This window comes from Haliaeetus albicilla, chromosome Z, assembly GCF_947461875.1.
Source record: "Haliaeetus albicilla chromosome Z, bHalAlb1.1, whole genome shotgun sequence".
NCBI classification, from domain to species: domain Eukaryota; kingdom Metazoa; phylum Chordata; class Aves; order Accipitriformes; family Accipitridae; genus Haliaeetus; species Haliaeetus albicilla.
In genome coordinates, this window is record NC_091516.1 from 17743652 (window position 1) to 17765402 (window position 21751).

The 21751-nt window shown below is 44.7% G+C and overlaps 1 long non-coding RNA gene across 1 annotated transcript; it reads left to right on the forward strand.

The window, feature by feature from the left end:
* The first annotated feature begins 1267 nt into the window (after positions 1 to 1267).
* On the forward strand, positions 1268 to 19285 carry LOC138683988 (uncharacterized). The gene is made up of 4 exons (XR_011323475.1): positions 1268 to 1467; positions 7390 to 7457; positions 14864 to 14944; positions 17143 to 19285. It is a non-coding gene; the product is annotated as an uncharacterized lncRNA (long non-coding RNA).
* Positions 19286 to 21751: the final 2466 nt, after the last annotated feature.

Sequence of the window (21751 nt, forward strand, 5' to 3'; positions counted from 1 at the left end):
GTTACACGATTGAGGTAATGAAATATACTAATTACTTATTATTTGCATCACTATAATTCCGAGGAAGATTAGTCACAGAAAGGAATGCCTTTGTGCAAGGGACTGTACAAACACAGTGCAGAGCACAGTCACCGATACTGCTGCAACTGCCATCAAAAGGGCAGCCGTTATCAGTGGACAGGATGATGTATATCCTAGTGTAGCTGGGACCAAGCATTTTTACCATTCTGCAAGAAAAACCTGCTCAAGTTTTTATCATGGTAATTAAGATCTCCTGAGCTTTTTCTCTATTAGGACTGTGTCAGAGCTGTGCTATTGCAAGCGGTTGCTGCAACAGAACAGCACAAGCCTTCCAGAAGCAACATTATTCTCGTTAGGGCTAGACACAAACTTCAGACAAGCTGCTCGAAAAGCCCAATACAAATCTGACGGCACTGAGTACCAGACTCGGAGGCATGCTTTCTGACATGCTGTCAATAGCTGCAGCATCCTTACCCAGTAACCAAAGGCTCCTGCAAACCCTGACTCGTGCACCTTTTACTCACGCTGTTGCCCTGCTAGCTTTGACTACAATGACTTTGGACTTTCCAGGAGCGCAGGCACGATTGCTAACGTTGCAGTGTCAGCAATGGCAAGAGCTTCAGTGCAAGCAGGGCATGGGGAAACCACCAACAGTGTCCCCATGCGAGCCGGTGGCAATGCAGAAGCAGAGGCACAGGACCACAGGCACCTGCCCTGCCCCGGTGCCCTCGCTGTGACCGCCACTTGTAGGGCAGTGTGGGCAACCACCACATGCTGCCGGGCAGATGGCCCAGGAGATACCTACCGCCACCCTTACGACAGCCGTGGCTCATCCCGCAGACCTTGCAGCTAAAGCATTAGCAGCGTCACCCCGGGGCCAAAAGCCAACCAGGGTCTTGGGAGAGAAGGACGCAGCTGAAAGCGGTGAATTTCCAGTCGATTAAGTTTAAGAAGCTGCTGTCACTAGCAACACAGAGACCCGCAGGTGAGGCAGAGCTGTCACCTCGGTGGGCGCGACAGGTCTGGTTTTTTGCCCGTTGGGACGCTTGCCTGGATGACGGCAAGCCCCAGGCAAGGCACGACGCGGCATCGGGGCCACAGGCATCCGCGGGGCAGCCCCGCGAGCCGCGCATCGCTCTGGCCGGCGCCCCCGGCCCACCCGGGGCTCGCCGCCCGCGGTGCCCTCCGCGCCGCCCGCGCTGCTGACACCGCCCGCGCTGCCCGCCGCACCGCTCACGCTGCCCGCCGCGCTGCTCCCCGCTGCCCCGCCGCGCGCCCGCCGCCGGAGGGGCGGCCGGCGGGCAGGCTCTGCGCTCCGCAGCCTCCTCCTGCCGGTACCTATCTCCGCTTATTCACCAGCGGGATGACAAATCTCCCGGGCGGGTGTCTGCCCCGTCCTCCCAGACGGCCCTGCGTCCTCATCTCCGCGGCAGGCTCGTCGGCGAGGTGAGTAACTGCGAAGCAACTTCACCACAAGAGGGTTTGTTTTGCTTTTTCTTCTCCTCCCGCCCTCCCCGCTCTGACACGGAGGCCGGGAGCCGCCGCCTCACCCTCTCCCCGCCCGGGCCGGCGGCGGGGGGCACGGGGCAGCTCACGGGAGCGCAGCAGCGCCGGGGCCGGGGCCGGGCCACACGCACACCGCCACCGCCACCCCCACCCCCCCTCGCGGGCAGCCGGGCCGGGGCGCGGAGCCGCCGCACACGCCCCGCGGCACTCACCTCCCGCCTGCCCCGCCGCCGCCGCCGCCGCCGGCAGCCCCACGCCGCGCGGGCCGGCCCGTGCCCGCCGGCTGTCATGTGCACGCCGGCGCCGCCGTTAACCCTTGCCTCGGCCGGCCGGGGCGGCGGGCTGGCCGCCGCAGCCGCGCTGGGCTCCCCGCCGCAGCGGAGCCCCCCCCCCCCCCCCCTTCTGCCGCGCAACGGCGCTTACTCCGCCACCGGCGGAGGGGCTCGGGGACTCGGTCCCGCCGCCGGTGTGCCCCACCGGGCTGAGTTGCTCCGTGGGGCTGGAGGGGGCTTGCGTGGCGGGGCGGCTTTAGTGCGGCTGGGGGGGCTGCGGGTTGCGCGGGTGGTGGAGGGGGGCTTGGTGGGGTGGCTCTGCAGGGGCTAGAAGATGCCCGGGGGCGGGGCTGGGGCCGGTGCGTGGGCGCCGGAGGGTGTGACGGTGTAGAGGACGGGACTGGGTGGTGTCCCGAGGCTGGATGTGGTTGCATGGGGGACCCTGTCGGGGCGGCGGGAGCTGCGGGGCTGCAGAAGGGCCCGAGGGGGGATGTTTAGGAGCTGTCTGGGGGCTGCAGGCTAGCTGGAGGGGAGCCTGGGGGCTGCGGGCGGGCTTTATAGGGACTGCATGGGGGATTGTAGGGGGGCTGTAGGAGAAACCATACGGTAGGGCAGAGGAGCAGGTGAACAAGGGGGGACGGTACCTTAGGGGTGGGAAAGAGGATGAAGTGCCTGGTGGCACTTTCCTGTGCACGTCTTAGAAATGTGTGGAGGCAGGAGCTCTTCTCTGTTCTAAGGTGGGGATCCTGCTTGTGAACACCAGAGGACTAGAAATGGGATAAATAAAAGTTGGAAGGAAAGCACTCGGGCAGATCTGCTGCCTCCATCCCCTCACCCAGAAAGGCCCAGGGATATTTAGCCCCCAGGCTGATGATCAGCCTCTTGCAGAAACAGTTGTGGCCCAGAGGTAAGTCCCAAGAAGAGTAACCATTGCTCAGGAGGAGCCTCCTGCACGTGGAGGGTGTAGCCCAGTAATTGAAATGCTTTGGTTGTTTCAGTTTGGATTGGTTTTACTCCCCTCTGCTGTAACTGGGGAATTGAGAGTGTAAATGAGGTGAAGATAAGCAGCTGAAAAGCCAGGCTCAGAGAGCGGCAAATTGCCCTATTACTCTAATGGGCACCAACATGCACACCTTGTGGCAGGGCACCCTGTCAGCAGAGAAGGCTCTGAGCAGGGGAGCCCTCCTGTGTGCGTGGGCACTGGAAGAGCACAGCAGGCTCAGGCCCTTCATGCAAACCAAGATCAGCCCAGCACTTAGAAAAGATGTTAATCGCAGTTCTCCAAGAACGAGAGTGGCACTGTGGCTGTCCCGATTGCTTCTTCCAAAGAGAAAGGGAGCCTGTATCCCTGCTGCGCTGAGAGCCATTAGGTGGAGGGTTGAGGAGGGGGGACACGTCGTGGTGTACCCAGATCACTGGGGTCCTCAAGACCGGCCTTGATCTCCTTAGCCGAATAAGCTCTTCTGAGCTAAAGCTCCTTTGCCATTCACTCATATTACACCAACTTAATGTGACTGTGAAGTTGGTAAGAAGAACAACACTGTGTGTTCTTTACACACCCAAAAAGCATAGTGGAGACCTTGAGGTTTCAGGGTTTCTTGTAAGGTTACACTGCTTTCCAGTCTTTTTGTTTCTAAGTGTATGGATGCGTAGGCAGTGAGTAACTCCTAAAAAAATTACTATATATAGTGTATTTAAAACAAAAGTATTTGTAAGCTGTGCCTCAGTTTGAAAAGCATATTAAAGAACTGACAACTGAAGAAGGGGTCTCTGCCACATGAAAGCACAGAATTTACTTGTGAGCCCAATGACTTAAAATATCCATTTTGTTTACTGTTTCTTTATTGGTACCATATGCCAGAATTTTCTATGCAATTATATTTTAATTGCAACTCATCGCTAAAAATTTCAAGAATTATCCCTGGACTGACACGGTAGCCACTGTAATGATAGTGGTAGACTCACATTGCAAATGAGTAATAACAGGTTTAGCCAACAAAAAAGGCTCATTAAAAAAAGGAAATTGTCAAAATACTCATTGTAGTTCAAATCTACCAAAGCAACTAAATAAACAATAAATTTGCTTTAAATAAATCGGTTTAAATAAATACTGATGATGTCAGAAAGCAAATCTGACAGCCATTAAAAATACCTATTTTCTCTATTGAGTCATTCTTATCTATGGGAAGCAAATTGCCTCAGTTCTTCAACTGAAAAAAGTGATGGATCCTAGCAATGTACCACCTTCAGAAATGCATGGTCTAAAACACAAGGCAAAGGCAGCCTTTACACACAGGATAAGAGTTTCTGCTGTCGTGGTTGAAGCCCGCTGAGAAGTATCTTGAGCAGGGAGCAGAGGCCAATGAAGATCTCATATTACCAAAGTTAGCATTAGACACTGCAACTCACATCTAAAGATCATCCTTAATTTTTGATGTGCTGAAGAAGCAAGTGAAGTTTGTGCAAAATAAACCAGATAAGACTAATAAGTATATTAAAAGTGAGTACATCCAAAGTTTCCTTAGTGGGTAACACCATTGCATGTTCATACATGTCATACACCATTCCATGTTCATACCCATCAGTATGAGCCTGTACTCACTGCACACATAAAGCATCCATCTTGACGATGAAAAGGCTATGCCTTAGTCCTTCAGAAAACTACTACTCTTTTTTGCATTAAACTTGTTTTTCTCTATTGCAAATTTTCTCCCCTCTAGCTAAAAGTATGTTTCTGAAAGATACATTGAAGCTCACCGTGTCAAAATCCACAGCAACATCTGTGAACTTATTTTGTCACCCAGCCACGACTTGAGGATAAATACTGGATTTTGTCACTTCAGTCTCAGTTCACTTTTCTTAGTTCAGTAAAATCTTTCAGTTACCTCTTGAGGAAATGTATAGTTACATGCTATATGAGGGTACAGTAAGCCTTTAAATTAAGCCTTCAGTTTACAGTCAAACACAGAAGCATTTTTCCAAACATATTTTTGAGAAAAAAATGTGCTCGCTCTCTTCTTTTTCTCTGTCCCTGCACCCCTCATAGGCTGTTGGAATAACACAGTCTCCAACAGTTCCACTCTAGCCTCTTTCTAGCCTGATTCTGGTTGCATTATGCCATTGGGTTTGTTGTCCAAAAGAGTGTTTCTACCAGGCATGCTGGAAAAGACACCTGCTCATATAAATCCTTGTTTCCTTTGTCCTAGAGAAAGGCCATCTTTCTGGGTAAGGCCTGAAAGGAGATGGTGAGTGGCTAAAGATGTCTGAAAAGAGGTCGTTCAATGAGGAGAAACTGCATGAAGCGGAGATTATTTATTTTGTTTACTGTATTTTTGGAGAGCTTTTTGGGTAAGGGAATGACTCTCTGGGCAGTGAAGCATGATTTATGGAAAGTCAAATTATTTCCCTCAGGGGCCAGAAGAAAGCCATTGTAGCAGAGGTAATAGAGAACAAGGAACATGACAACCTGGGGATACAGCTGGTTTTAGTTTTCCTCATCTCTCTTTTCTGTATATACCACCAGCAGCAGTACTGAGTTCTTAGGACAGAAAACTAGGTATAAGACAAATTAATTTTGTTGCCTTTCTGTAGCAAGACTGAAAAAATGTTTTGGACTCAAATACCTTGAAAACAGCAGTAGTCAGTTTAACTGGAGGACAAGATCACCTTTAAAATAAAGAGAATCCAAGAGAGTAGCTACAGTACAATGGTGCTTGGTTAGAGAAAACTAACAGAACTAGAAGAGTTTGCCTCTTGATGCCTCAGACATACTGACTAGAATGAACCTAAGTTTGAATATTCAGTTCTCAGATGTAAACAGATATGCAGAAGCTTTTTCAAGATGTTTTTTGTGGCAACTAATAAAAAAAATCTTGCTAACTAACCATTTCAGTCTAATTCTTTAATTTTTCCTCAGATCCTCCATATCATATCTATTCTACTTCCATAGTTATTGTGTAACTGAGACAATATTTTTGGTAGTTAAGGTGAAATGACAAAAAAAGTAATCACTGAATTGCATCTTGGATAATCTAATGTATAACAGACATCTTGTACTGACACTAATATATTCGAATACCCTAGAATTGGGCTTTCCTGGTTTAGCTGCAAAAGCAAGTCTTGCACTTCCCCCATCTCAGCTTAGACTGACTCCCTGGCAAGAAGGAGCTCTGCAAGGGTGCTCTGTTTCCCATCATCCATGATCCGGCATCTCAGGACTGATATCTCTTTCTGTTTAGTACAAAGGTGCAGCAGAGCAGGTGAGATCTGGAGATCAGAGGTTTGGAGGAACAAATCAGGTATTGTAGGCATGACTTCTGGGGCCAGGTTTTTGCATTTACCCGCTCCTCATATTGACACCAAGGAGGGCTGTCTGACACCATCATGACACAGCAAGGCCACAGAGCTTTGTTTTCTGTGTAATTCTATTTCCCATTTCTATATCTGGATTTCATAATAATACTTATGTAGTGGGGTTTACTTGCTACACAGGAGACAAGACAACATATTTCTCCTCCCCTTTGCAATACACTAACACTATGAAAAGCATATTGCTAAAATTTCCAAAGCTCCTAACAGCATCTAGATATCCTCACAACAAATCAGTTCCTCTCCTTGCAGCTTCAGCGACTTATCCTACACTGTGATGTGAAGAGATGTATGAAGAACATTCCATTCAAATTTTTAAATGTAAGCTGGCAGGTGGAGAGAAAGCTGTCCATGGAATAAATATTTAAAAATATATGCATTCTACTTACCAACCTCAAAGAAACAGAGTTTGATTCTCCAGTATTCTTATACAGACAAAACTGGTGCTGGTAAACAGGATTCATTTAACTAAAATGTAGACCAATTATATATGGTATGAATATATGTGCAGAACTGTTTCAGAAGAATGCAGTCACTTTGTATAACAGCATGTGGTGATACCATGTAACTGTTTAAGGTCAGAAACTAAAATTATTAGATGAAAATTAATTGCAGGGGAGTTCTAGGTTCCTACAATGCACCTGAAGAAGCTGGAACTGAGACTGATGAGTGGAATAAATTTTCCAACTCTCATAAAAATTTTATCAGGGAGAAGACTTAATAATAGCAATGCAGGTTAGTTAACATAGACAGATATCAATAGTAAACTGACACTTTTCACTAGGTATTTCATACACTGGGGTTCAGGTCACAAGGTGTGAACATCACGTACATCAACAAATAGGTGAAGAGAACAGAGGGACCACATTTGCCTGGGAAGTTCAGTCTTCATGCCTTAACAGAATTTGAAGTCAAATTGAGTTTCATGTGGACCAAATTATAGTAAACCATACATGCCTACTTTTGATTCAGAGAGTGTAAGGGATTTCAGTATCAAGAGCTGGCATGACATCCATTCCATTCCCTAGTATCTACTGATCACTGACACTGCTAGAAATAGCATTATAGGTAGGATGCTAATTGAGGGTGAAGTAAGAAGCAAAGAAGGAAATTTCCCACAGTCCACCTAGAAACCTTAGAAGAAAATGCTGCGATAAAGTGGAACTACTGTTTGTTTGTCCTCCAGTAAGATCTCTGATATTAATAATGATTTCTTTTGTAGGCCCCAGCAATTTAAGATTGAACAGCTGATAAGTGCAATGTTGAAACTCACTTTTCTTGTTTGGGAGAGTAAGTATTTTATTAATCACTTCTGTGGTATGCACATGCCACTGCAATTTTTATCCTACTCTTGTTTCTGTACCTACTCATTTCAACACTGATTTTTAATGTTGAATTATACTTCATACCCTGTAATAGATACATACATGTATGTAGTTAGCTTTCATCACTATACTACCTTAGGATTTCCACCCAAGGAACTAACAGAGTTCAGAAAATACTGGTGAAAAGTACGTTAAAAAGTAGGTCCTTAATCAATCCGCTGTTGAACAATTCACCCCAAACCTGCAACACTCACATGCATGGCTACTCAAGGAGAGATCTCTTGCCTCCTTCCAGGTAATGGGCTTCCTGTGGCAATAATATACATGCAACAGCAATAGCTTCATGGGTATGCCTCCCCCAAACCCTTTTCTAAATTCCTTATCATCTTTGGGAAGAGGTATGCTGACTGCTGGAGCCCCAGATCTTCAGAAGTCTGCCTGCTGACAGAAGGAGAAAGTTCTTATGCTTCTTTCACACTGTCTAAGATATGTCCAGTCTGACTGTGCCCATGTAGCATAGGTTTTGTCCCAAGCCATGGAAGGGAGAACAAGAGTGGGCTGTCACTTCAGTAAACTGATTTGAGATGACTGGTCACCTTTCCTGTGTTTAAATACAATGGGAGAGGAAGATGTGTGCACCATGTAGGTCTCTACAATTGGTGAAATCTGGTAGATGAAAAATTTAGAAGTTGTAAAGTTAAAATTTTTGGTGGTTTAGGGCAGGAAGAGGTTATCCTCATTATAAATAAATATTCTTTCTGAAGCTTGTCCAATCAATGCTAAAGCCCAAGTAAAAGGTGTCTTGACTTTGTACTTTCTACCATGTCTTTAAGAAAAACACCCGGACTCCCTTATTTTCATTGTTTAGTGTGTGTCCACCATGGGAAGATGTGCAATTAAGAAATAAATAGTGAATTATTTGATGCTACTTTTTTTTTTTTTGGTTCAATTTTACAGGCAATTCATTCTCAAGGTTAGAAGTCTAACTTTTTCCTGGGATCATGTATTTCACTATCAGAATGTGTATCTGTCATGTATTCTGCTTCTGCACAGTGGAATATACTTCCTAAAAGAGTATTTCCCTACTTGGGGTCAGATAAAAATTCCTATAGTCTTTACTGAAGTTAAATCAAGGTCCAGATATAAGACTCGTCACATAGTATTCCCAGAAGTTTCTGTTTAGACGATATGTTAGAAACAAGAAAGATGTCTACATGCTAGCCAAGTGTCAAAATACTGACTTTCCTGACTTCATTCTTACAACAGTACACACTCATATTCCCAGCCCTGTTCATATAACTGTATACACATATCTTCACATTTAATTAGATCTATCCATATAAGAATCTTAAAGTACAGGCGTATAGTGGATTAGAAACTCATATCCTTAGTCCTGCCTTGATTTTGTGTAAAGCAATACTAACAACAACTCTCTTTTATATCCATTTGTAAAATGGATGTGAAACCAGCCATGATGATCTAGTATTACAATCTTTACTTAATTCCATTTGAGTTTTGTATTCTGAGCTGCAGTAGTGTACATTGCACAAGCAACGTGTAGCGGTTGCGAATTCCCTATTATACTACTCTGTTCTTGTTAAAAGGACCCTAAACAGAAAAAAGTAAAAAGATGTCACATGTTCCACTCTTGCTAGAGATATGATGTGTCTCAGAAGTGATCAAAAATCCACAAATGCACCTAAATTTATTAATAAGCTATGGCTTATTTAGTGTGACATCAGTAAATTTGGAGTATTTTTAACACTGTTGTATTATGCACTGCAGAATTGCAGAAACATAGTTTCTGTAAAAAAATTGAACTTAGACAAGTGTCTTCTCTCATAATAATTTCAAAAATACTTGAAACTTTTAGAAACCCATTATCTCAAAATTCTGTGTTTTTTCCAGTCCCAAAGGCTTATAGCTTGACTGTGGTTAGGCACATTTGCATTACAGGAAATGTTGCAGATTAGATCCCACTATTCTAGTTTCTGTTTTCAGATTTCTACACCTATGTTCAGGCTCGTAACTTTACAACTTCTAAATTTTTCATCTACCAGATTTCACCAATTGTAGAGACCTACATGGTGCACACATCTTCCTCTCCCATTGTATTTAAACACAGGAAAGGTGACCAGTCATCTCAAATCAGTTTACTGAAGTGACAGCCCACTCTTGTTCTCCCTTCCATGGCTTGGAACAAAACCCATGCTACATGGGCACAGTCAGACTGGACATATGTTCACCCTGAGAGGACATGTGGAAAGTACTTCCAAGTGTTCTAGGCAACAGCATGAAACCAAATGCTCATGCTACCTTGAAAATTTATCTTGGTCACTTCAGCTTTTGAATGCTTCCTGCTGCGTTTTTACTTATTATTTCTTACCCTACATGAAATTCTACTCTGTGATATGCCTATCCATTTCACTAACTTCTGTGAGCATGACAGTACAAATCCATAAGCATAAGTGATTTAGGTACCTTTCTATACATTTTCTCCACGTTGCTAAAAACATATTCTTATCCTCCTGATATACGGCTTTTTTATGTACTTAATTAATTCTGTAAGGACACTTAAAGCTCCCTTTTAAAATCTCTTCATTCAAAGCATAAGTTACTGGTTTTCTGTGCTCTGTAACTGAAAGGGTTTGCAAGCCTCTGGCATTCATAGATTTAAGATGGAGGTGACTTGGAAAAAATGATATTGTCAGAAAAATTCTGCAATATAAGGATTAAAGAAACAAATCCAGCAAGCTTTAGCTTTAGGAGGAAAATCTTCCAAGCTCTCCAGAGAAGTGCTGTGATACTTAATGAGATCTCCTACCATTCCTTTTCTAGGTTCCCAGTTACACCTGTAAGGAAGACAGAGTCCTGACTTTCAGAAACTCATGTAAATTATTTCTTGTGCAGCTGAATTCAGACTGCCTGTTGTTGCTGGGTTAGATGCAAAGTGTGATATGTGCTAAAATGGTTCTTTTTTCTGACAACACTATGTTGCATAGCCTAGGGATACATAAATTGTTGTGGAAAAACTTGACCACAGAGAAACAGGAAAATTAAATACTAATAATCTTCAAGAACCATTGTGTCATCCTTTTCACTATGAGCATCCAAGAGCTTTGGCACAAGCTATTTTTTTTTCAAGAAGTGCCATATCTCTAGAGAGAATATATATACACACATATACACATATATAGACTCCAGAATCCAATCAAAAGTAATCATATTGATGTCTAATGCAAGCCTGTACCCATTAAAATAAAACAATTTTGCATGTCAGTAACAACTGGCAATACTTAGGAACATTTTTGTTGCATTGCATTGCTCATATGCTCTTTTTTTCTGGAATTTTCACAGCACTGCATGTTACTATTGCAAGGAAACATTTCCAAGACCTGAAGAAGTAATTGAATTGTTTGGATTTCAGTAGAAGAATTTAAAAATATTTAAAATCAAGCAAGTTTTGAATGTTTGGCTGGATTGCAGCCATGATTTTCTGTGCCTCACAAGGTAGAGATGCTAGAAAAGAAGGAAAATACAAAAAGAAATGCAGTCTAGCTAGGAAGCATTGGTGAACTGAAGGGCTTTCCTCGAGCTAATGATTTTTCAGAGCATATGCATTTGTGTACTGACCTCTCAAGTAGATGCTCATTAACTTTCATTGCTGTGCCATGAATATGTTCATAGGTGCTTCTCGACTCAATGTTACAGTGGCTGGGAGAGGGAAAACTGCTGTATTCCTCTTCAGCCAGCCTCTCTCCTTTGCCGGGTGTATTTGTGGTGTTTTGGGCTCGCCACTCCATGGCATATATTTGCCCAGTCAGGTCTGTCCTACAGACCCTGATATTATTGTGAAGGAAAGAAAATAAGAAAAGGGCACACAAACATAAGAATGAGGCGCTGGGTCTTATTTACTGAGAGCTTGGCATAACATTTTTTCACTCAGTTCTTACTAGAGCTCCTGAAAACCTGTACCTTCAAAGACCACACCACCTCAGGGTTTAATAGAATGAAATTTTACTCTCCTTTCTCTCTTCTTTGGATGAGGTATTTTGGAAGTTGGACATCTATTAAGTTCAATGGTGAATCTTTGTAAAATTACAGATTAAACTAATAAATTAGTCATATAAACTGCATGGAAAAAAACCCCAGCCACCTCTGTCTTCAATTGCCATACTGTAATTGCAGCTCCTAAGATCATTTCTGTTACATGGCATAATAAGATCATTAGGTGATTTCTTAGGTTCCTACAATTATTCAGCTCAAGACAGAACAGCTGTTATAACGTAGCTTCACTCTGAGATTAATCTGCTTCCTACTATACACCCTTTACTGTATGGACAACAGAAGATGGTGATAGCTCAAATAACAGGCATAAAATCAGTGGATTTATTTTTGGCTGATATTCAAGCATGACAGATGCTGGAGTCACCTTTTATTATTATAGAGTGGCTGTATTGAAGTATCTTTTTTCAAGATTCTGCATTTCACTATATATTCAGGTTTTTTCTATACTCTAAAGCAAATCAACAACCAGGGGGGGTTATTAGTTAGAATCACAGGATGATTTTGCTTGCAAGGGACCTTTAAAGATTATGTAGTCCAACCCCCCTGCCATGGGCAGGGACATCTTTCACTAGATCAGGTTGTGAAACCTGACCTTGGACACTTCCAATGATAGGGCACCCACAACTTCTCTGGGCAACCTGTTGCAGTGTCTTACCATCCTCGTCGTAAAAATTTTTTTCTTATATCTAGTCTAAATCTACCCTCTTCCAATTTAAAACCATTGCCCTTTGTCCTGTCACTACAGGCCTTGCTAAAATGCCACTTTCCATTTTTCTTATAAGACCCCTTAAGTATTCAAAGTATGAAAATGTAAGTATTGAAAGGCTGCAATAAGGTCTCCCTGGAGCCTTCTCTTCTCCAGGCTGAACAACCCCAACTCTCTCAGCCTCCCTCCATAGGAGAGGTGTTCCAGCACTCTGGTAATTTTTGTGGCCCTCCTCTGGACCCACTCCAACAGGTTGTGAGGGACTGGAGGAGTCAATGTCTCAAACACTGTGGCAGGGCAAGCCCTGCACAGCAACAGTGACGTGCAGGTGAGAAGCCAGGATCGGCAACAGGACACGGAGGCTGTGCCGGGGGGTGCGCAGTTCCCTGTGCCGGTGCGGTGAGCGGGGCCGCTCACCACGTATGGCCAGAGGTCATACAACGTTTATGTGAGGAAGAGGCTCAGGGCCGCCCGAGGGACCTTCACCACCACCACCCCCTCCAAAGGCACCTGCGCACAAAATGGAGAGCTACACCAGTCCTTAGGGTGGTAGGCAGAAAACCAAGAGGGGCGTGATTGATGTGAGAAAAGGTGGGAACTAGGCTGTAAAAGACGCCAACATGAGGAGCCCTGTGTGCCCATCATTGGAGGGTTACCATGCCTGTTGGTGTTGTCGACCGTTAGCTTCATAGCAGGATCCAGGTGTGGTGATATCTATCTCTTCTTTTCTTGGTTTCCTCTCTTTTCCTTCTCTTTCTCCTCCTTACCTTTGTAGACGTTTCAACAGGAACCATGCCACCTACTATTACACCTTCGAGTTTTAGGTTGCTGCTGCCATAAATAAAATGTTTACCTGATCATTTGGTGTTGCTTCACCTTAATTTAACCCGAGGGAATTCTGAACTCACCACAACCCCTCCCTGGTCTGTCCAGCATGGATTGTGACATTTTTTGGCATAGTTGGCAGGATTCCCTTGGTGTTGCTAAAGCGATCACTGGGACCAGGTCTTTACTGTGGCCCCTTTCTGAAAGGAGTCATACACAAGGGGAGACAGTTGTTGCAGGACTAATAAAGGGATCCGATCCCTATAATTGTGTGCTTATTATGGCCTCCCTGGGAGGTCCAACCGTAGGCTGTACCCCTCTTCTGGAGAGATTAGAGGGCTACAATGCCCGGCCCTCTCCCCCTGGTATGACTTGGGCCCATAATAATTGGCATGATCCACAAGCTGTAGCAGACAGAATCTCTGTTTTGGCTAAAGAAAGAAGGTTGAAGCAAGGGAAAGGGGAAGGTGTTGGTCTGTGTTGTTTTAGGAGCCACCTTGGTGGCAGCACAACAGGACAAATGCATGGCCCGATGAGCAGAACGACAGACAATAAAATCCCTTTAAGATTTATTGAAGGCTTTGCAGGAGCAATTGGAAGACAAGAAAAGAGGTCTCTCTGATTAGCTTGCCGCCAAACGAGTGACTAACCAGAGACTTCATACCATTTTGACGGAGGCTTTGGAGCAGGAAAGGGTATTAAGGGAGAAATTAGATGAAACCCACTCCCAGATCAGTGTAGAAAATGTGGATGCAGACTCTGACGAGGGAAGGGAATCAAAATCATACCCTTTTGAAGACCTAGGATGCATAAGGGAAGTATTTTCTCTTGGGAGGGGGGAAGCCATGATGCGACCTTTAAGACTGAGACTGTGGATGGTGGTCAAGGAGGAGCCCAACAAGTCACCACCGACATTGTCCCCTGTTCTGCCACTGATTTGGCTAAAATTCAGAAAAAATATTCCTGGAGACCCTGAGAAACAGAAACTGAGTATGTGTGGACAGTATCCCTTACCGGGGGTGACTGTACCCTGCTAAGTGAGGATGAGGCAAGACGATATTGGAGACTGGGTTTTTTTCTAACTATGAATGAAGTCAGAGAGCCCTGGTCCCTGACCCAAAGAGTAGCATATTGGGTGGATGGACTGGATCCTATGGAAAGGGGAGACCCCTTCTCAATTAAAACACCAATGGTGGGTCACATTTTAGAGAGCGTACAAAAAGCCACATGTCTCCAGTTGATGCATGATAGATTCCTGGTTCTGCAACAGCCCTTCCACATGCAATATGTGGCAGACCCCAAAAGGTTGCATCCTCTTATAAGGGGACTGCTTGATGCCTTGACATTATGTGCAGTGCAATTACAAGATTGCTTGAGAGAACCCCGACCCTGAAGAAGGGGAGGCCCCCCAGAGATGACATGGGGAGAAGGGATCACTTCGGTGACAGCTGAATTATGAGACCCAGGGATAGTAGTCCCCACACACTCGCCTTATAATTTTCCAGTGTGGCCAGTCCACAAACCAAATTAAAAATGCTGGTTAACAATTTATTATCTGCGTTTGAATGCTAGTACAGGTCCCCTAACAGCTGTGGTGCCTAACATGGCTGAGCTGATCACAATAATACAAGAACAAGCCCACCAGATCCTAGCTACCATTGATGTACTACGTACCATTGACGTTTTTTATGGTCCCCTTGCAGGAAGCAGATAGGGATCGCTTCACTTTTAACTGGGAAGGGGTACAATTTACCTTTACATGTCTTCCTCAGGGATACCGCCGCTCACCAACCATCACCTACTACGCACTGGCACAGGCACTCACCCGGATTACCCCAGAGGAATGAGTTAAGGTATATCAATATGTTGATGATACAATCATTGGTGGCCCTGATACCAGTGTAGCAGAACAGACCTAAACAAAAATATTTACTCACCTGGAGAGTTTAGAGCTCCAGATTCTGGCAGAGAAGGTACAGCTCCCCTCTTCAGAAGTGAAGTTCTTGGGCATCTGGTGAAGGGGTGGGACAGCATTCACTCCCCCCAAAACCTTGATCACCCTTGAACTAGTGAAAATGCCTGCAAACAAGAAAGAACTCCAACATGCCTTAGGCCTGTTGGTGTTTTGGAGGAAACACATCCCCAATTTCTCTATCATAGTCTGACACCTGTATGATCTAACAAGAAAAAGGGTCTCTTGCGATCGGACCCTGGTCCATGAAGAAGCCTTAACATCGCTAATTTTCGAAGCTGGGGTATACCAGGCCTTGGGGCTAATTCATCCCACAGACCCACTCTGCACTGAAGAGGGTTTCGCCATCCATGGGCTATCGGTACATATGTGGCAGCGTGGACCTGAAGGCCCTACTCAGCCTATTGGATTCTATTCACGTAGCTTTAAAGATGCAGAGAAACAATACCCAGTTTGGGAAAAGGGCCTTTTTGTGGTCAACCTAGCTTTGCAAGAGGCGGAAAAAATTATACGGCAAAACCCAATTATCCTAAGAGGGCCCTTTAAGGTTTTAAAACCAATAGTGGTGGGAACCCCGCCACCTGTAGGAGTCACACGAGAAACTGTAAGGAAATGGTATGCACAGCTAGATCATTATTGTCACACACATGAAATAGAAGCAGGAGCGCCTAAAACACTCCAAACACAAGAACCACCTGATAACCAATTAACTCAAGAACTTCCTCCCTCGTATATAAAACCTGCCTCTCCATTTGAATCTTATCTAAAAAACATGTGGTTCATGGATGCATCTTCTAAAAGATAGGGAAGGATCTGGAAGTACCAAGCAGTAGCTCTGCATGTTGGCTCAGGGGACCAAATTGTAACAGTAGGTGAGGGAAGTGCCGAGGTAGGGGAGTTGATAGTGGTTTGGAGTGTGACTAAAAAGCGAAGATGAGAACAGAGAACCAGTAGTCAATTATATGGATTCATATGTGGTGTTTAAAGGGTGCACTGAGTGGCTCCCCTTCTGGGAACACAATTAGTGGGAAGTTAACCAGGCACCTGTGTGGCAGAGAAAAATGGGAGGAGATCCTAAATATCACCAAACAGGGAACTTTCTTTGTGGGATGGGTAGCTGCACACCAAGGGGGAAATCAGCCAGCCTACATCTGGAATAATCAGGTAGAGTCACTAACTCACTTAGCTATGATGGCAGCAGGAGCTGAAGAGGAAAATTGGGGATACCAGTTAGAGTTGTTACATGTGAAGAGTGGTCATTCAGGGGTTAAAGATCTTTTCAAAGAAGCTGGTGGAAGGGATTGGCCTGTTACCCGGGAACTGTGTGTTGTGGTCAGTGCCATTCTGGACTGGAAAGACATACCTTACAAGAACACCCTCTCCACTTACGAGACAGGAAGGGACTCCAGCAGATGTGGCAAATTGATTATATAGGACCCTTCAAGAAGTCAGACAGGAAGCAATATGTTATTGTCAGGGTGGAAGTGGTGTCAGGACTTACCCAAGCAGTGGCTATTGCAAGAGTAACTGGGGACAATGTGGTGAGAGGATTGAAGCTATGCCTAAACCCCAGTTGATCCAATCAGACAATGGTAGCCAATTTACTGCTGGAGTGTTGCAGGAATGGGCAAAGGGCAAAGGAATACAGTGGGTATTTCACACTCCCTGCTATCCTCAAGCTAATGGGATAGAGGAGAGGACAAATGGGTAGCTAAAACGTGTCCTTAGGCCCCACAATTCTAGATGGCCCACACGTCTCCCCGATGCCATAGGCAAAGGTGAACAGTCACTGGGGAATAAATGGATGTCCCAGGCTCACTGCATTTTGCGCCCCCCCCCCCCCCAGGGGAAAGGAACAAAGATCTGGTAAAACCGCTCCACTATCTCAGACAATCTGTTTGGTACACCTACCGAAGGTAAGATAAGTACCTTTAGCCCTAAAAACTCCACTCAACCTTTATGCCTGAATAGCCACTGATGCCCATGGAGAGGAACACAAGATTAATACCAGATGGATTGTCCCATCCTTTTGACTACCAATTTATAAGAATCATGATCTCTTCCTTGTTCTTTTAACAGGTCTAACTACCGGAAACATCCTCTGCCTTAGAAGTAGAAGCTGATGCTACTTTGGGGAATTTGTATTATTGCTGTATTTTTGTGCCTTGTAATCTTTGTATTTTACCTCTCAGAATGCTGTTTTGGTAACCTACAGTTTAGGATATTGCAGTCTGATCCATGTGATATGGAAAGATGCATAACCAAACCATGATTGTCGGTTTTACTCAACACCAGCGATTGCAGATTTGGTCATATGTCCTCTGTCTCTTCCTATGCATTATGGGAACCATAAGCCAAAATGCCTCAAATCTGGCTTGGGAGTTAGTTCAAGGTTTTGTTAGGATGTGGGGTTACCAGGATAAAGGTCTGTGTATTGCCCTGCCTAGATCAGCCAAGGAAGGCTTGAGGTTTTTTATGTTGCTTGTAAATCTGTCATTTATGTTTAATATGACTAATGCGCTACCTCTGTAACGATGTTGGCAAAAAACTGGACTGTTAAGAATAACTGGGTGTATTTTTGACAGCAGCCAATGCTAAGATCTAATATATATAGCATTTGGAGTAAGCCTCCAAAACAAGCCAGAAATGTGACATTATCTTCAGCAGCGGCATGTAACGCTACCAGACCACTGTTTAATGTCTCTATTCCCTCTCCAATAGGTGGATCAAACCTCTTATTTACTAGCTCCAAAGGAAACATACCTACTGGAAATGCCACTTTTAACAAATACACCAGGACATACTCCTGTAGTCTTTATCCATGGGACCATTGGCAAAACCTGATTTCTATGAAGCAAACTATTCTGTTTGATGGGACCCAAATTGGTGTACCCTACTCCCAAATAAGACCCATATAACCTTTTAAGATAGAAGTAATTTGACGTGGGCTTGGTCAGGGGCCAAAGTGGGACGGGTTTTTACAGAGCCCAAGTTTGATCCACCTGTCAGGGAAGTCAAAAGCTCCCTTTTTAATTGTTCCGAGATGATGACTTGTGATTCAGGACCAGGGGATTCTCCCCAAACCTGTTTTATTGATAGTCTCAGAACCCTAATTTGAGATATGTGTACATGCTGGGGATATCCTTCAAAAGGATTGCAAAATAGCAATGAAGCTTGTAACATCACTTCTCCTGACAGTGAAAGTCTTAGTAACCAAGAATGGTGTGGAATACCCTTTACTCATTATCCCCTACAAGGGACACCCTTAAACACCAGGCCTATTCTATACTCTGTGAATTATATGGATCAATATACTTGTAAAACTAGCATATATCCAGCTCCTTTGGGGTTAGCATGGGGATGCTCCAATGGAAAATTTTATTCTTACTTAACACTGGAGTGGCAAGCGAGCTTGAGCTGTGGATTGGGTATCCCTTCTTTGTGCCCATCTCATGTCTTTATTTTACAGCACCTCCCTGGCAAGCGCATAGAGAGGCTGAAGGGCATCCAAAAGCCCACCCTGAATGGGTGATTAGTGGAGTCAAGATTCCCGATTATTATACTGATAGACAAATAGCTAGCTGCTTTAATGTTTGAAAATATTTTTACCCCTTACATAACCTTAAAATGACACCAGTTTGTCCTAGAAAATATTACTTGGCAGGTACAATTTTTAAGTAACTGTATGCGATATGCCTTTAAACTTACAGGTACAACAGGTATCAAAAATTACACTTCAGAATCACTTAGCCTTGGACATGATCTTGTTGAAAGAACATGGAGTCTGCAGAATGTTAAATCTCACTGACAGAGAATGTTGCATTACCATACACAGTGCTACAACCTCACCAGAGGAGGCTCGAGCAAAAATGAAGGAGGTGATAGCAGACCAAGCAGCGGAACTTTCTCAACTCGTGCAGCTGAAAGACTGGTTTGATGGCTGGACCACAAGTTCTTGGTTACAATCCATCCTATGATCCTGGGACTCATGGGATGGGGGACATAGTTAATGAAAATAGGACTAACACTAGTTATTGGTTTCATGTTTTGAGTGACTGGCGTAGCTATTTTTCACTGTATGATTACCAGTGCCATCTTTTCCCTCTCATCCCTCTTCTCTCCCTATTCTGCCTGCTATGTACAAATCACGATGGCTGAAGATCTTGAAACATCAGAGTAACCCTATAGCATTCTTTAAAGTTTTATTGTGTTTTGTACTGTTTGAAGTTTTGTACCGTTTGAAGTTTTGTACATGTTCTCTCTCTCTCCTTTTCTTGCTCTCCCCTTTCTTTACATCTACAGCAGTACCCTGGATGAAGATTATATAAACAATGTTTGAGCCACAGGGTGGTGTGAGGGACTGGAGGAGTCAATGTCTCAAACACTGTGGCAGGGCAAGCCCTGCACAGCAACAGTGACGCGCAGGTGAGAAGCCAGGATCGGCAACAGGACACGGAGGCTGTGCCGGGGGGTGCACAGTTCCCTGTGCCGGTGCGGTGAGCGGGGCAGCTCACCACGTATGGCCAGAGGTCATACAACGTTTATGTGAGGAAGAGGCTCAGGGCCGCCCGAGGGACCTTCACCACCACCACCCCCTCCAAAGGCACCTGCGCACAAAATGGAGAGCTACACCAGTCCTTAGGGTGGTAGGCAGAAAACCAAGAGGGGCGTGATTGATGTGAGAAAAGGTGGGAACTAGGCTGTAAAAGACGCCAACATGAGGAGCCCTGCGTGCCCATCATTGGAGGGTTACCATGCCTGTTGGTGTTGTTGACCATTAATTTCACAGCTTCATAGTTTAACTGATAGTTTGGTGTTGCTCACCTTAATGTAGCCTGAGGGAATTCCAAACTCACCACAAACCCTCCCTGGTCTGACCAGCATGGGTTGTGACACAGGTCCATGACTTTCCTGTGCTGAGGACTCCAGAGCTGGATGCAGTATTGCAGGTGGGGTCTCACCAGAGTGGAGTAGAGGGGCAGAATCACTTCCCTCAACCTGCTGGCCATGCTTCTTTTGATGCTGCCCGTGATATGGCTGGCTTTCTGGGCTGCGAGCACATATTGTCAGCTCATGTCCAGTTTTTCATCCACCAGTACCCCCAAGTCCTTCTCTGCAGGGCTGCTCTCAATCCCTTCATCACCCAGCCTGTATTGATGCTGGGGGTTGCCCTGACCATGGTGCAGGACCTTGCACTTAGCCTTGTTGAGCTTCGTGAGATTTACACAGGCCCACTCCTCGAGCCTTTCAAGGTCCTTCTGGATGGCATCCCTTGTCTTAAGCAAATCAACTGCAGGACTCAGCTCCTTGACACCATTTTACCTTATGTCACAGAAGGCCTGAATTTCATCCCAGACTGAGGTCTGTGGCAGTTTTAGAGTGCCAGAATCTGAAAAAGTCACATCTAGAAGGAAGGGCAAATATCCAAGGGGTCAGCTGTACGTTTTCTGACTATTCTTGAGCAGGCCTCTGAAATTTATGTGCCTCACATCCCCACAGGTAAATCACATTGCTATGGCTCAATTTCTCTAGCTAGACCGTAGGCTCTCTAAGGCAGGAAAACATCTTACCACATGCCTAGAGTTTGACCAGGGTCACTCTGAGAGGTGCTGAAGCTCTAATCCCAGGACTCATGCATGGGAAAACAGAGTTCACACAGTCTCTCCTAGCAATGCCTGCTGAGCCCCACCAGAGCCAAAGCTGGGGCTTCATCAGCTCATGAATCAAGAAGGTGCTAAGTCAAATATCATGAGGCCCTAATCTGGCTTTGAGCCTGTATGTGCTCCTTTAGTATAAATTTGAAAAAGACTAATGTAGGATGTAGACAGAAGCGTGAACTGGGCTTTTTTCCTAAAGCTTACTTCAGCGTTTTAGAAAAACTGTTCCTAAAACAGCATCATGGGAAAAGGAGCACGACATCTCCTTTCACCCCTTGCACTCCAACACTGCAGATAAACACTTAAACACTTATCTGAAAAATAAACCCATTATTAAATATAATCACATTGCTGTTAAGTGAGGGCTAACATTTGACAGAACTTTTTGCTAAAATGCAATCTTAGGTTCAATCCAAATGTTGAAACTGTTTTTTCAAAGCTACTATTAACATTTTTTCTAATTTGAAACACTTTATTTCATCACTCTTAAATATTACCCAACAATAAAAATCTTTCACCAAAAATCATAGAAAAAATGTCACAGACATCTTTGAAACTGCAGATCAGCTTAAGGTAGGAGAAAATCAGAAATTCAAGACTATGCAAGTTTTATTCTAACTCGGAGTTCAAGATCTATCTTTAAAAGCAGAATGACCTGGAGTTCTAATATTTTTTTTCCTGGCTCAGAGAAGTTAAGTCAAAACACAATGTTTGCTAATGTCTTGCTCTCATAGTTACATGGAATCTGTCTTGAAGAATACATGACATTTTTATTTGTCACTGTGCAAACAGGCATGAGGTATAAATACGGTTCATAGACAAAGAGCCTTCAGCCTGCATTCAGTGTTAGTGTGATGGTATTGGGAAACAGCACTGCAGTTGTCTCAGAAGTGGGTTTGCAGTGACCTCTGTAGGACAGACCTGAGACAGGGTCCATTCATGCTCCAGACTCACTTTTGAGAAGTCATAATCATGTTGGACATAGCTGCAGCTTCTCTAGCCTAATCACGGTACAGATCTTCTGCCTACCC